The sequence below is a fragment of the Scyliorhinus canicula genome, unplaced genomic scaffold (assembly GCF_902713615.1).
Source record: "Scyliorhinus canicula unplaced genomic scaffold, sScyCan1.1, whole genome shotgun sequence".
In the NCBI taxonomy this organism is placed as follows: Eukaryota; Metazoa; Chordata; class Chondrichthyes; order Carcharhiniformes; family Scyliorhinidae; genus Scyliorhinus; species Scyliorhinus canicula.
Genome location: NW_024056010.1, coordinates 540,367 through 556,769, shown reverse-complemented (window position 1 = coordinate 556,769; position 16,403 = coordinate 540,367). Strand labels below are relative to the sequence as shown.

The 16,403-nt window shown below is 45.2% G+C and overlaps 1 pseudogene; it reads left to right on the top strand.

Moving 5' to 3' along the window:
• The window catches only part of LOC119961454, a 36,780-nt pseudogene extending 28,946 nt beyond the window's left edge, over window positions 1-7,834 (top strand).
• The last annotated feature ends 8,569 nt before the right edge of the window (window positions 7,835-16,403 follow it).

Below are 16,403 nucleotides of genomic sequence, written 5' to 3'. Positions count from 1 at the left end.
GATAATAAGGAATAGTGAAGCAGGCTCAAAGGGCCGAATGGACTCCTGCTCCTTTTTTCTATGTGATGTGTTAATGTGGTGTAGCTAACGTGTGGAACTGCCTGATGAATCTGCACTGCTGAATGAGTCTCAGACATAGATACATAGAATTTACAGTGCAGAAGGAGGCCATTCAGCCCATCGAGTCTGCACCGGCTCTTGGAAAGAGCACCCTACCCAAGGTCAACAACTCCACCCTATCCCCATAACCCAGTAACCCCACCCAACACTAAGGGAAATTTTGGACACTAAGGGCAATTTATCATGGCCAATCCACCTAACCTGCACATCTTTGGACTGTGGGAGGAAACCGGAGCACCCGGAGGAAACCCACGCACACACAGGGAGGATGTGCAGACTCCGCACAGACAGTGACCCAAGCCGGAATCGAACCTGGGACCCTGGAGCTGTGAAGCGATTGTGCTGCCGCAGGAGGCCTTTTGGCCATTCGAGCTTGCTCTGCTGTTTATCACGATCATGGCTGATCATCCAACTCAATAGCCTAATCCTGCTTTCTCCCCAATAGATACATGCTCAGCTGCTCGACAACAGAACAAAGAGTGATTAATGTGGTGAGTAGAATGAGACAACATTTTAAATCATCAAGATATTGACACATACTCCACAGAGAAACTGACTTTAAAACAATCCAGGTGGAATTAAACACAGTGGTATCTATCAGAGGGAGTAAAATTATAGTGAAGAGGGATCTGGAATTTGTATTCAGAAAATATTCACAAGGTGGACGCAGGTGAACAGAGAGCTGGAGAATCTTTAAAGTCAGTGCATGAACTTCCGTTTGAAGCAGATGTATTTATGACATGCCAATAATTTAGAATTGTGAAAGATGGTCTGCATGTGGGGTGGATGAATCTATCTTGATCGTTACAACATTTTACTGGAAAGGTTTTACATTTATTCTTAGTGGCAGCTCAAGTATTTGTGCTGCTGATTCAGATCATTCTCATAGCTTCAGTATGTTGTCAGCGGTATGTAATCAAGAAATTAGCAGCTTATAGTTGTGAAGTAACTAAGTTAACTAGAAATCAGTTCTCAGAAGTCAATCACCTTCTCACATTGGGAGATTTGTAATACATAACCGATAACATATTAAGAAATCTATCAAATATTCTAGGAATAGCTCACTTTCTCTATCGTTTCGATAGCAGCTGCTGGGTGATCTCGGTGTTCTGATCTGTTCTCTCTGCCCAGGATGTGTCTCAAGCACAAATCCTGAAACTAGATGTTTTGAACTCGGATACAATTGCATCTCATGACTCATACGTAATCCATTTGTCTGTGTAAAGGTTAAAACAGCTCTCAAGCGGAAAATAAAATCACTTTGGACAAGTAAGACATTTTTAAATGATCCATACTGGCTTCAGCTCAACCCATACCAGTAAGCTGCGCAGAGGAGACTGCAGCCACCAGCAATCGCCCTGTGTTATCAGTTTGCCCTCCTGGACTGGTGACCCATTCTCGCCTGTCACAGCCCGTATATTTTCAGATGTTCATTATGCATTATCCTTCGAAGTTAACTATACTTCTACAGAAACACCTTCAGTGGGAAATCCATGAATTAAGAGGAAAAGTCTCAGACAGGGATTCTTCACTCTTCACTGCAGAGTCAACACTGTAATTTGGAATCATAGAATTTACAGTGCAGAAGGAGGCCATTGTGCCCATCTGCACCAGCCCTTGGAAAGCGCATGCCACTACAGGCCATATCTCTGGGGCTGGTTTAGCACAGTGGGCTAAACAGCTGGCTTGTAATGCAGAACAATGCCAGCAGTGCAGTTTCAATTCCCGCACCGGCCTTCCAGAACAGGCGGCGGAATGTGGCAACTAGGGGCTTTTCACAGTAACTTCATTGAAGCCTGCTTATGACAATAAGCAATTATTATTATTGTTACCTCCACCTATCCCCATAACCCCACCCAACCGTTTTGGACACTAAGGGCAATTTATTATGGCCAATCCACCTAACCCGCACATCTATGGACTGTGGAAGGAAACCGGAGCACCCGGAGGAAACCCACGCACACAAGCAGAGAAAGTGCAAACTCCACACAGACAGTGACCCAAGCCAAGAATCGAACCTGGGACCCTAGAGCTGTGAAGCAACTGTACTACTGGGCTACAGTAATTTCCTGAAATAATCCCTGCTGTTTGTTCTGAAGGAATCCATTTCAGTAACAAATGTTGAAATGTTTGCTCTACACCCACAGGGTTTCATCTGTTTAAAGCCACAAACAGAAAGGTCCAGTTTTCTCCTGGAGTTTGAGACAAATCAGCTTTCAAAATGATGCAGAGTTTCAGCCAATGAGGGAGATCAGGACTCAGCCCCGCCCCTCATTCACTCCGATTGGTTGGAAGATCAGCCGCTCCCGCTCGGTCCTCCATCCCTCTTCCCATTGGTCCGGGGCTGCCGTCAATCACTCCCTGACATTGTAATGTGGAGCATGCGCAGTTAATCGTAATGGGAGTGATGTTGAAGGAAGGACGTTTCTTTTTTAGGTCCACAGGAGGTAAGAGAATTGGCGGGGAGGAGAGAGAGATGGAGCCGCTGTGTTAATGGGGAGGGTTCGTAATCAACAAATGCGGCTCTGAACACAAAATAAGAAGGTACCGGCGCAGCATCTTTATTTGTGCGGCTGCGTCTGGAGTGCGAAGCCCGGGTTAACAGCCGCCATCTTTCTGAGGCAATGTGCAGCAGGCCGCATGCGCGGTGCCCCCTGACCTGTCAGCAGGAGCAGACAACATTTCCATCCTGGACTGAACTGAGTGATGGATTCTGGAAACTCTTTTTACAACCCATAGATCATATTAAGATCTGTGTCGACTCACTCGATTCATCAATATTATCTGTTTTTAAATATAATTGAGTTCCAGATCATTCCCACGCACTGCTTACATTTTATCATCACAATTGGGGGTAGGTGGGAATGTGGAGGAGAGATTACAAACAGATCAACCAAATTCTTGCTGAATGACTTGAGGGAGGGAAGGAAGTGATTGTACTGGCAAGGGTGCAGAAAACATTTGCACATTCTCCTGTGTCTGTGTGGGTTTCCTCTGGATGCTCTGGTTTCCTCCCACAAGTCCCGAAAGACATGCTTGTTAGGTGAATTGGACATTCTGAATTCTCCCTGTGTATCTGAACAGGCGCCGGAGTGTGTCAACTAGATTTTCACAGTAGCTTCATTGCAGTGTTATTGTAAGCCTACTTGTGACACTAATAAAGATTATTATTATTGAAGATTCACCAAGATGTTGCCTGGGCTGGAGAGTTTCAAGGGATGAAGAGAGGCTGCTTAGGCTGGAGTTGTTTTCCTTGCACCAGAGAGGCTGAGGGGGACCTGATCAAGGTGTACAACATTTGAGACACATAAGGTAGATAGGAAGGAACTTTTCCCCTTATTAGAAGGGGCAATAACTGGTGGCACAGATTTAAGATAAGGGGCAAAAGATTTAGAGGAAATTGGAGGAAAAACGTTTTTCACTGAGAGGGTGGTTGGAATCTTGCACTCACTGCCAGAAAGGATGGTAGAGGTCGGAACCCTCACTACATTATTTTAATTTAGAGGATTCAATTCTTTTCTTTTTCCAATTAAGGGGCAATTTGGCGTGGCCAATCCAGCTACCCTGCATATCTTTGGGTTGTGAGGTGAGACCCACGCAGGCTTGGGGAGAATATGCAAACTCCACACGGACAATGAGCCGGGGCTGGAATTGAACCCGAGTCCTCAGCACCATGAGGCAGCAGTGCTAGCCACTGCTCCACCACTGCTGCCCGAAACCCTCAACATTTAAGAAGCATTTAGATGAGCACTTGAAATGTCAGAGCCTACAAGGCTACGGACTGAGTGCTGGAAAATGGGATTAATTTAGATGGCTACGTGATGGACGGCACAGACACAAAGGGCCTCTTTCCGTGCTGTAAAAACTGTATGTGGTCTACTGCTCCTAATTTATATGTCTGTCCTGCCCCTGTGGATCTTGCCCAATTTGAGGCATAGATTCCAAAAGCAGGGAGGTCATGTTAATAATAATAATAATAATAATTGCTTATTGTCACAAGTAGGCTTCAGTGAAGTTACTCTGAAAAGCCCCTAGTCACCACATTCCGACGCCTGTTAGGGGAGGCCGGTACGGTAATTGAACCCGCGCTACTGGCATTGTTCTGCATTACAAGCCAGCTGTTTAGCTCACTGTGCTAAACCAGCCCCTGTTGGAGATGTATTGAACTTTTATGAGGCCACAGCTGGAGTACAGTGTGCAATTCTGGTCGCCACATTATAGGAAGGATGTGATTTACATTGGAGAGGGCGCAGAGGAGATTCACCAGGATGTTGCCTGGGATGGAACATTTTAATTATGAAGAGAGGTTGGATACTCTTGGATTATTTTCACTGGAGAGAGAAGACTGAGAGGCGACCTGGTCGAGGTGTATAAGATTATGAGGGGATGGATAGGGAGAAGCTGTTTCTCTTAGTTGAAGAGTCCGTTACAAGGGGACACAAGTTCAAGGTTGGGAGCAGGAGGTTTAGGGGGGATTTGAGGGAAAACATTTTTACCCAGAGGCTGGTGACGGTCTGGAATGCACGGCCTGGGAGGGTGCTAGAGGCGGGTTGCCTCACATCCGTTACAATTTACCTGAATGAGCACTTGGCACAGCATAATATTCAAGACTGTGGGATTAGGCAGGCAGGCCGAAGAGCCTCTCTGTGACCTGAATATTACAGGGAGGATAAATCTGGGTGGGCAGCCAGGACCGTGTTGGGATAGTTGAACCGAGAGGTAACAAAGGAATAGATGGGAGTTTCAGCCACAGATGAACTGAGATTTGGGCAAAGTCGGGAGATGTTACTGAGGTGGAAATAGGCGGTCTTCCTGACGTTGCGAAAATGTGATTAGAAACTCATCTTGGGGTGAAATATTTCACCATGGTTGTGAGAGTCTGATTCAGCCACAGACAGTTTCCAGGGAGAGAGATGGGGTCAGTGGGCAGGGACTGAAGTTTGTAGCTGGATGAAGACAATGATTTTGGTTTTTCCAACATTTAAATGGAGGAAATTTCTGTTCATCCAGAACTGAATGTCAGACAAGTCAGGATGGTGTGCAGATTGGAGGGGAACTTGCAGGTGGTGATGATGTTCACAGGCACCCGTTACTCTGATCCTTCTGGGTGGTGGAGGTTGAGGGTTTGGGAAGTTGTGTCAAAGTGCTGGTCGAGTTGTAGGTTTATAAAATCCCTCTTCTTCCCCTGCCTCTCCAAACTATCTTAGTCTCTCCCATAGAACAAAGAAAGGTACAGCACAGGAACAGACCCCTCGGCCCTCCAAGCCTGTGCCGACCATGCTGCCCGTCTGAACTAAAATCTTCTACCCTTCCTGGGTCCAATCCTCCCCCCGTCCTATTCATGTATTTGTCAAGATGCCCCTTAAACGTCACTATCGTCCCTGCTTCCACCACCTCCTCCAGCAGCGAGTTCCAAGCACCCACTGCCCTCTGTGTAAAAAAAACTTCCCTCGCACACCTCCTCTAAGCTTTGCCCCTCGCAACTTAAACCTATGTCCCCTAGTAATTGACTCTTCCACCCCAGGAAAGAGCTCCTAACTATCCACTCTGTCCATGCCCCTCATTATTTTGTAGCCTTCTGTCAGGTCGCCCCTCAACCTCCATTGTTTCAGTGAGAACAAACCATAAAACCATAGAATTTACAGTGCAGAAGGAGGCCATTCAGCCCATCAAGTCTGCACTGGCCTTTGGAAAGAGCACCCAACTTGAGCTCATACTTCCACCCTATCCCCATAACCCAGTAACCCCACCTGACGTTTTTGGACACTCAAGGGCAATTTAGCTTGGCCAATTCACCTAACCTGCATATTTTTAGACTGTGGGAGGAAACCGAGTTTACCCAACCTCTCCTGATAGCTAATGTGCTCCATACCAGGCAACATCTGTACCCTCTCCACATCCTTCTGGTAGTGTGACAACCAGAATTGAACACTATATTCCAAGTGTGGCCTAAGTAAGGTTCTATACAGCTGCAACATGACTTGCCAATTTTTATACCCTGTGCCTCTCCCGATGAAGGCAAGCATGCCGTATGCCTTCTTGACTACCTTCTCCATCTGCATTGTCACTTTCAGTGACCTGTGCACCCAGATCCCTCTGCCTGCCAATACTCTTCAGGGTTCTGCCATTTATTATATATTTCCCACCTGTATTAGACCTTCCAAAATGCATTACCTCACATTTATCCGGGTTAAACTCCATCTGCCATCTCTCTGCCCAAGTCTCCAACCAATCTAGATCCCAGAGTCTTGTGTAGGTCCTAACCAGGCGGCAGGTTCAATTCCCTGAAGGACATTACTGAACCAGTTGGGGTTTATGACAATTCAGCAGTTTTCATGGTCACTTTTTCCCAGCACTGGGCTCACAAATGACCAGATTCATTCAGCTCAATTTCACAACCTGCCTTTGTGGGTTTCTGCTTTTCTCTCACTCCCCTTTTTCTGTTTTAAATCAATTTCACAGGATATCAGATGGAAGATTTCCAGTCGGAAACTTAAGCGAAAAATCACATCGAAGTCTGACAACGTCACTCGGTTCATCAGCACCTTTGAACATGGAAGCAAAAAGCACCGTTCACACCCGGGAGAAACCTTGGAAATGTGGGGAGTGTGGGAAGGGATTCAGGCGCCCGTGTGAGCTGGAAATCCATCGACGTAGACACACCGGGGAGAGGCCGTTCACCTGTTCCAAATGTGGGAAGGGATTCACTCAGTTAATCTGCCTTCAGAGACACCAGCGACTCCACACTGGGGAGAGGCCATTTAGCTGCTCTGTGTGTGGGAAAGGATTCACTCTCTCATCCCACCTGCTGAAACACCAGCAAGTTCACACCGACAAGAGAGAGTTTAAATGCTCCGACTGTGAGAAAAGCTTTAAAAACCAACAGGGACTGAGGGAGCACCAGCGTATTCACACCGGGTACGCACCGTTCAGCTGCTCACAGTGCGGGAAGAGGTTCAGGACATCACCCCACCTTCTGACACACCAACGAGTTCACACTGACGAGAGACCTTTCAAATGTCCAGACTGTGGGAAGTGCTTCAAAGGTTCCGGAGATCTGCAGTACCATCAACGTGTTCACACTGAAGAGAAACCGTTCAGATGCTCTCACTGCGGGACTGGATTCAGACGATCATTTGAACTCACTGTACATCAGCGAGTTCACACTGGGGAGAGGCCGTTTACTTGCTCTGAGTGTGGGAAGGGATTCGCTCAGTCCTCCAATCTGTTGACACACCAACAGATTCACACTGAGGAGCGGCCGCTCACCTGCTCTGAATGCGGAAAGGGATTCGCTCGACCATCCCACCTGCTGACACACCAACGCACTCACACTGGGGAGAGACCATTCATCTGCTCCGAGTGTGGGAAAGGATTTATTCGATCATCCAACCTGCTTACACACCAGCGAATTCACACCAATGAGAGACCCTTCACCTGCTCCGAGTGTGGGAAAGGATTCATTCATTCATCTACCCTACGGACACATCAGCGAGTTCACACTGGGGAGAAACCCTTCATTTGCTCTGAGTGTGGGAAGGGATTTAATCGATCATTCAACCTGCTGATACACCAGCAAGTTCATACATAACTTGGGGCAGCACAGTGGCTAGTACTGCTGCCTCACAGCGCCAGGAACCTGGGTTCAATTCTGGCCTTGGGTGACTGTGTGGAATTTGAACTTTCTCCCCATGTCTGCGTGTTTCCTCCCACAGTCCAAAGATATACGGGTTAGGTGGATTGGTCACGATAAAATTCCCCCTAGTGTCCAGGGATGGGCAGGTTCAGTGAGGTTATGGGGATAAGGTGAGGGAGTGGGCCCAGATGGGCTGCTCCTTCAGAGGGTCAGTGATGACCCGATGGGCCAAATGGCCTCCTTCTACACTGCAGGAATTCTATGGTTCTATGGACTGCACTTTTCTGATTCTGTTGTTGTTAATCAGATTAATTACTGAACCTTGGTCATTATGACATTGGGGAAGTGTTGATGATGTCACTGCTATAACTACAGTAACTGGGCGGAGTTAACACAATTTTAATTTGTATAGCACCTTTCACATCCTCAGGACATCTCGGTGCACAGTCAGCCTCCACAAACAGTAATGTGATAATGAGCAGTGATAATCTGTTTTTAGGGAGATTGGGTGAGGGGTCATATTGACCTCATCGGGGTAAACTCTGTTCTCCTTCTAAACAGTGGCTGTGGGATCTTTCACCTCCACCTGAGAGAGCAGACGGCCCCTCGGTTTAACAGCCTTGTATCTCCTGATGTGACTCAGGGCCATCGCTCCTGTGAAACCTCCAAGGATGTTTCTCACTGTGTGAAAGGAGCTTTATAAATGTGAGATGAATGTGATAGCACAGATATTGATGGGCTGGGTGAATGTGATATCACAGATATCGATGTGCTGGGATGAATGTGATATCACAGATATCGATGTGCTGGGATGAATGTGATATCACAGATATCGATGTGCTGGGATGAATGTGATATCACAGATATCGATGTGCTGGGATGAATGTGATATCACAGATATCGATGTGCTGGGATGAATGTGATATCACAGATATCGATGTGCTGGGATGAATGTGATATCGCAGATATCGATGTGCTGGGATGAATGTGATATCACAGATATCGATGTGCTGGGATGAATGTGATATCACAGATATCGATGTGCTGGGATGAATGTGATATCTCAGATATCGATGTGCTGGGATGAATGTGATATCACAGATATCGATGTGCTGGGTGAATGTGATATCACAGATATCGATGTGCTGGGTCAATGTGATATCACAGATATCGATGTGCTGGGATGAATGTGATATCACAGATATCGATGTGCTGGGATGAATGTGATATCACAGATATCGATGTGCTGGGATGAATGTGATATCACAGATATCGATGTGCTGGGATGAATGTGATATCACAGATATCGATGTGCTGGGTGAAGCTGAACCAGCTGCTGCCCACAGCTGAGAACCAAACACACAGAAACCACCAACAATTATCCAAAAGCTGAAGTTTTTATAATCCCATTTACAGAATCTAAAGAACAGCAAAGAATGACTAAAACATTAATAAGGAGGGAGAAATTAGAGTATGAATAACAGCTTGGTAGAAATACAGAAACAAATTCTGAGTTTTTACAAGTATTGAAAAAGGAAAAGAAGAAGTCAAATGAGAGTTGGGCCTCTGGAGAGAGTCTGGGGAATTATTGATGGAGAATTCAGGAAATGGCGGACAAACTGAACAGATGTTTTGCATCTGTATTCACTGTGGATAGAAATAACATTCTAGAAACAACTGAATAAGGAGGTGAAAGTGAGGGAGGAACTTAACAATTACAGCGAACTTGAAACAGTTGCCAAGGACAGGCCTGAGAGAATTATTGGAACTAAAAGCTGACAATTCCCTTGCTGTGATGGACTTCACCCTAAGATCTGAAAAGAAGTGGCTGCTGAAATAGTTGCATTGGATTAAATTTTCCAGAATTCAGTACATCTGGAAAAGTCCCATCAGATTGGAAAATATTGAATGTGACACCTCTATTCCAGACAAGGAGGGAGACGGGAAGCAGGAAAGCACAGGCAGTTAGTGTAACATCTGTCAACGGAAAAATTCTAGAATCTATTATTAAGGAGTTTATAGCAGGGAACTTAAACCTGAATATAATCAGGCAGACTCAACATGGGGTTTTATGAAAGAGGAATCACACTGGACTAATTTATTGGAGTTCTTTGAGGGTGTAACAAACAACACTTATCAGGAGAACCTGTGGAGGTTCTGTACTTAGATCTCCAGAAACCATTTGACAAAATGTTGCATCAGATTTACTACACAAGATCAGGGTTTATGGTGTAGGGGGTAACATATCACATGGATAGCTGATTGATTAGTGGTCAGGAAACAGAGTTGGTATAAATGGGTCAATACCAGGTTGGCAAATTGTGCTGAGAGGAGTGCCGCAGGACTAGGGGCTGGGACCACCACTATTTACAATTCATATCAATGCCTCGGATAAAGAGACTGAATATATTGTTGCTAAATTTGCTGCTGATGCAAAGACTGGCAGTAAAGTAAGTTGTAAACGGACATAAGGAGCCTGAAAAGCAAAATATTATTTAAATGGAGTGAGATTGAAGAACTCTGAGGTGAGTGGGATCTGGATGTCCTGGAATATGAATCATAAGAAGTTAGACTATAGGTACAGAGATGTCCAAAATGTCGATCACAGTCAGGAACTCAGTTCTGCGTGCTGTGCATACACAGAGTCGGTGCATGCACGGTGCCCACTTTCTGGCCAGAGATACGATTAAATTAGAACTGATCCAACCCAAAATTCTCATATCGGAATACAATGCGACATACTGCAGTCACATGGCTTTCCAGAGAATTATGTCATTTATATACTTGGTGGATATGCAATGAATCAATAGCTGCTCTCCATACGTTTAAGGAATATCTTCACGTTAAATAAAGTATTGTGTTATTCTAGTAAATAAAAAAGAACTTGTTTTGATTGGTCATCAATTTTGGTGCTGAAGTCAGACTGCTTTCTGCTTGAGCTTTCCCCGTGATAAAGGTAAGAGTTAACTTTATATGATGATGAAATAGAAACTAGATTAGATACTTACCGTTTCACCCAGGCAGATGAAATGTACTTTCATCTACCTCTGTTAACTCCGACAGTCTGTAGGGCAACATGGTAGCACAGTGGTTAGCATTGCTGCCTACGGCGCTGAGGACCTGGGTTCAAATCCCGGCCCTGGGTCACTGTCCGTGTGGAGTTTGCACATTCTCCCCGTGTCTGCGTGGGTTTGGCCCCCACAACCCAAAGATGTGCAGGTTAGGTGGATTGGCCAGGCTAAATTGGCCCTTAATTGGAAAAAATAATTGGGTACTCTAAAGTTATTTTTTTTTAAACTCCAACAGTCTGTGCAATACAAGTAGCCTTTACTGCATTATTGTTCGCCCTGAGGTTGCAACCCAGTTCCTGGTGGGTGAGGATCGACAGCACAAACTGTGCTCATTTGTTTGCATTCATGTTAAAAATGAAAGACATCCTGGACCCATAGAATAAGAGCCAACTGAATATTACACAACATTGAACCGTTGCTGTTTAGGAGACAGAAGCAAGTATTATTCCAAAGGATGTGTAATCCAGGGTTCCGGATTAATGATCTGGAAGACAAAAGGATAAATCCCATGCAACGAATTAAACCAGGTTAAAATTCTGCAACTGGTGACCACAAAAGTATCAGATTGTTGTAAAACCCACCTGCTTGACTAATGCCCCCTTTAGGGGATGATATCTTTGCACAATCACCCAGGTTGAGAGGGTTGTTAAGAAGGCGTACGGTGTGTTAGCTTTTATTGGTAGAGGAATTGAGTTTCGGAGCCATGAGGTCATGTTGCAGTTATACAAAACTCTGGTGCGGCCGCATTTGGAGTATTGTGTGCAGTTCTGGTCGCCACATTATAGGAAGGATGTGGAAGCATTGGAAAGGGTACAGAGGAGATTTACAAGAATGTTGCCTGGTATGGAGGGAAGATCATATGAGGAAAGGCTGAAGGACTTGAGGCTATTTTCGTTAGAGAGAAGAAGGTTAAGAGGGGACTTAATTGAGGCATACAAGATGATCAGAGGATTAGATAGGGTGGACATCGAGAGCCTTTTTCCTCGGATGGTGATGTCCAGCACGAGGGGACATAGCTTTAAATTGAGGGGAGATAGATATAGGACAGATGTCAGAGGTAGGTTCTTAACTCAGAGAGTAGTAAGGGCGTGGAATGCCCTGCCTGCAACAGTAGTGGACTCGCCAACACTAAACGCATTCAAATGGTCATTGGATAGACATATGGACGATAAGGGAATAGTGTAGAGGGACTTTAGAAGGGTTTCACAGGACGGTGCAACATCGTGGGCCGAAGGGCCTGTACTGCGCTGTAATGTTCTATAACGTGCAAGAGAGTTCTTGGTGCATTTTTCTACTTTCTATCCTTAGGCAGGCAGAAGAAGGCCAATATTGTGCAACATGTTTGAATGTCCCTGTTGGGGGGGGGGGGAAGACTGCGTCAATACATCACGTTAGGATGACTCAAAGAAGTAGATCTCGAGTCACTAAAGTCTGGGCACCCTTGCTCCAGAGAGTTGTGTCTGCGGAATTAATATTGAAAAATAAGGAAATGGTGGATGAATTGAACAGATGTTTTGCAGCTGTCTCCACTTAGAGGAGACAAATAATATCTCAGGAATAACTTCAGGAGGTAAAAGGGAAAAAGGAACTTAAAACAGTCACGAAGGATGGGTACTGAGAGAATTATTGGAACAAAAAGCTGACAGTTCTCTTGTCCTGATATACTTAAAGTCCTAAAATAGGTGGCTGTTGAAATAGTACGTGCATTGAATTTTCCCAAATCCTCTAGATTCTGGCACAGTTCCAAGATTGGAATAGTGAATGTCTCCTCTATTCAAGAAAGGAGGCAGACAGAAAGCAGGAAAGTGCAGGCAGGTTAGCTTAACATCTGTCATTGGAAAAATAAGGGAACCTGTGAATGTGCTGTGCTTAGATTTCCTGAAGGTGTTGGACAAAGTGTCACATTAAAGGTTACTACACAAAATAAGAGCTCGTGCTGTAAGGGGTAACATATTGGCATTGATAGAGGATTGGTTAGCGAACAGGAAACAGAAAGAAGGCATAAATAAGTCATTTTCAGGTGGCAAGATGTGATGAGTAGAGTGCCACATGGTTCAGAGCTGGGGTCTCAAATATTTAAAATTTCTATCAGTGCCTTTGATGAAGGGACTGAATATATATCTGGTAAATTTGCTGATGACACAAAGGTCTACAGGAAGATCAGTTGTGAAGAGAACATAAGGAAGCTGAAAAACAATATATTATTTACATGGAATGAGCTTGCTGAATCCTGTGGTGTAGAGGGATCTGGGTGTCCTGGAATATGAATCACAGAAAATTAGTCTGCAGGTACTGAAAGTGATGAACAATGCAAAGGGAATGTTATTTATTACAAGGGGGAATGGAATATAAAAGTAGGGGTGTGTCCTTCCAGTTGTACAGGGTGATGGTTAGAAATAGGTGTGGGCGGTGTGCGGGCGTCCCGCAAATCATATCCACACATTCTGGGCATGTCCAAAGCTGAGGGGATTCTCGGATGTTATGTCCGAGATTCTGGGGGTAGGGGTGGCTCCGAGTCCGGAGGTGGTGATATTTGGAGTGTGGGACGAGCCGAAACTTCAGGTAGGGAGAGAGGCCGATGTTTTGGCCTTTTCCTCCCAGATAGCCTGGAGATGGATTTTATTGAGCTGGCGGGACTCAGAGCTGCCAAAGGAGGGAGTGTGAGTGAGCGATCTGGCAGAATTCTTGCACTTGGAAAAGGTTAGGGTCGCCATGTGTGAAGCGGAGGAGGCGTTCATCCAGAGGTGGAAGCGATTTATCGACTTCTATGAAGTAAATTAAGGCACCAGGTGGGGGAGGGGTGATGTTCGGGCATTTGTTTCGCAGCGAGGGAGGTAGGGGGGAAAATATGAAGGCGGGGTGAGTTGCAGGCTTGTTATCAGTTGCCACGGTTGACTTGGGTTTTTGTATCTGTTGGATTTTGTTCTGATATCTCTGTCTGCAAAATGCCTTTCACGAAAATATTTTCTTTTTAAAGTGAGAGGGACAAAACTGGAAGAGAGAACTGTTCACAATATCAGTTAATGTGGGGAAGTTGGATGGTCAGCGGTTGAGTGAGAATAGGGGCAAGGGAGCAGAAGGCAGGTCTCATAAACAAGATGAGATTGACCAGAACATGACAGGAGATTGGAGAGAAACCGGAGATAGATCTGAGTTCACGGCTCTGATAAGGGGATTTTCAGAGAGAGTTTAGCCCGTTGGGCTAGTGGAAGGGAGGGAAGCAGGAGAGGCAGCCGATTAGATTGTCTCAATCTCAGTGAATCTCCATGAGCTCCACACGTTCTTGGAGATGAGAATGGAGGAGATGGGAGGAGAGCCCTTCAAAATCAACTAACTTTTGTTTGAGGTGTTACAAAGATTAAATGTAGTGTGTGAACACATAGCTGATTTATTTAAATGTTATCCAGAATATTAGCCCATGTAACTGGATTGAAATGTACAAACATCAGCAGAAACCAACCCCAATGAAGATGGATCAGACCTGGATGTGATTAATAGCAAATTCCACTCACTGTAATTACTTGTGAACTCGCTGGTGTCTCATCAGGTTGGCTGACTGAGCGAATCCCTTCCCACACTGGGAGCAGGTGAATGGTTTCTCGTGTAGCAGCAAGCCGGATGGTCGAGAGAATCTCTTCCCATAATCCGAGCAAGTGAATGACCTGTTCCCAGAGTGTCTGTGATGATGAATTTCCAATTGAGATGTGGATCTGAATCCCTCCTCACATTCCAACAGTTTCTCCTCACTATGAACGGTGTTTTTTCCTTCCATGTTCAAAATTCACCGATATTCCAGTTAAGACCATAAGACATAGGAGCGGAAGTAAGGCCATTCGGCCCATCGAGTCCACTCCACCATTGAATCATGGTTGATTTCAACTCCATTTACCCGCTCTCTCCCCATAGCCCTTAATTCCTCGAGAAATCAAGAATTTATCAATTTCTGTCTTAAAGACACTCAATGTCCCGGCCTTCACCGCCCTCTGTGGCAATGAATTCCACAGACCTACCACTCTCTGGCTGAAGAAATTTCTCCTCATCTCTGTTCTAAAGTGACTCCCTTTTATTCTAAGGCTGTGCCCCCGCGTCCTAGTCTCCCCTGCTAATGGAAACAACTTCCCTACGTCCATCCTATCCAAGCCATTCATTATCTTGTACGTTTCTATTAGATCTCCCCTCAACCTCCTAAACTCCAATGAATATAATCCCACGATCCTCAGACGTTCATCGTATGTTAGGCCTACCATTCCTGGGATCATCCGTGTGAATCTCCGCTGGACCCGCTCCAGTGCCAGTATGTCCTTCCTGAGGTGTGGGGCCCAAAATTGCTCACAGTATTCTAAATGGGGCCTAACTAGTGCTTTATAAAGCCTCAGAAGTACATCCCTGCTTTTATATTCCAAGCCTCTTGAGATAAATTACAACATTACATTTGCTTTCTTAATTACGGACTCAACCTGCAAGTTTACCTTTAGAGAATCCTGGACTAGGACTCCCAAGTCCCTTTGCACTTTAGCATTATGAATTTTGTCACCGTTTAGAAAATAGTCCATGCCTCTATTCTTTTTTCCAAAGTGCAAGACCTCGCACTTGCCCACGTTGAATTTCATCAGCCACTTCTTGGACCATTCTCCTAAACTGTCTAAATCTTTCTGCAGCCTCCCCACCTCCTCAATACTACCTGCCCCTCCACCTATCTTTGTATCATCGGCAAACTTGGCCAGAATGCCCCCAGTCCCGTCATCTAGATCGTTAATATATAAAGAGAACAGCTGTGGCCCCAACACTGAACCCTGCGGGACACCACTTGTCACCGGTTGTCATTCCAAAAAAGAACCTTTTATCCCAACTCTCTGCCTTCTGTCTGACAGCCAATCGTCAATCCATGTTAGTACCTTGCCTCGAATACCATGGGCCCTTATTTTACTCAGCAGTCTCCCGTGAGGCACCTTGTCAAAGGCCTTTTGGAAGTCAAGATAGATAACATCCATTGGCTCTCCTTGGTCTAACCTATTTGTTATCTCTTCAAAGAACTCTAACAGGTTTGTCAGGCACGACCTCCCCTTACTAAATCCATGCTGACTTGTCCTAATCCGACCCTGCACTTCCAAGAATTTAGAAATCTCATCCTTAACGATGGATTCTAGAATTTTGCCAACAACCGAGGTTAGGCTAATTGGCCTATAATTTTCCATCTTTTTTCTTGTTCCCTTCTTGAACAGGGGGGTTACAACAGCGATTTTCCAATCCTCTGGGACTTTCCCTGATTCCAGTGACTTTTGAAAGATCATAACTAACGCCTCCACTATTTCTTCAGCTATCTCCATTAGAACTCTAGGATGTAGCCCATCTGGGCCCGGAGATTTATCAATTTTCAGACCTTTTAGTTTCTCTAGCACCTTCTCCTTTGTGATGGCAACCATATTCAACTCTGCCCCCTGACTTTCCTGAATTGTTGGGATATTACTCATGTCTTCTACTGTGAAGACTGACGCAAAGTACTTATTAAGTTCCTCAGCTATTTCCTTGTCTCCCATCACTAGATTACCAGCGTCATTTTGGAGCGGCCCAATGTC